Source organism: Trichechus manatus, unplaced genomic scaffold (assembly GCF_000243295.1).
Source record: "Trichechus manatus latirostris isolate Lorelei unplaced genomic scaffold, TriManLat1.0 scaffold00173, whole genome shotgun sequence".
NCBI classification, from domain to species: domain Eukaryota; kingdom Metazoa; phylum Chordata; class Mammalia; order Sirenia; family Trichechidae; genus Trichechus; species Trichechus manatus.
In genome coordinates, this window is record NW_004444109.1 from 642,529 (window position 1) to 643,338 (window position 810).

Here is an 810-nt window from a genome sequence, read left to right on the forward strand (position 1 = left end):
GAGAGAGAGAGAGATCTTTGGGCAAGTCACTTATCTACTGTATGTAAAGTAATAGTGCCTAACTCACAGAGTTATTGATAGGATTAAAAATGCAACAACTGTTACAAAACATTTGGTGCAATGCTTTCATAGTTCAAGATATTTACTATTATTATGAGAAACTTATAAAATAAATTTTATTAAAATAAATTCACAATTTTCTTCTCTTCAAATATATGCTATAATCTTTTAAAAAAATATTTTGCTTTTGACCCTGAGTTTTTGATTCAATTATAACAAAAGTAACACAATGTTTAAATAAAGAAAATTGCTGACTCAAGAAATAGTAAATACTGAAAAATTTAACCAAGTTACCATCTCCTTAATTCTTTTGTCTAGTATGTATATATGCATATATGAATATGCATATTAAAAAATAAAGTTGCCTTAGAGTCGATTCCGACTCATAGTGACCGTATAGGACAGAGTAGAACTGCCTCATAGAGTTTTCAAGGAGTGTCTGGTGGATTCGAACTCCTGACATTTGGTTAGCAGCCAGTCTTTTAACCACTGCACCACCAGGGCTCCATATATAATCCAAATATACAAACATTTATAAATATCATATAAATTTAGACAAGGCTGTCATTTACATTTTGCTTGATTCATACTCCCATCAGGTTCCACCTGAGAATATCCAATTTACCACGACTCAGTGTGGATTCTGAGTAGATTTTTTAAACAACAAACTTAAAAAACATTTTAACTTTTTGCAATGATAGTGGTGGGAATGGAACGAGGGTGTGATTCGCTTGCATTTATCAGAGGTTA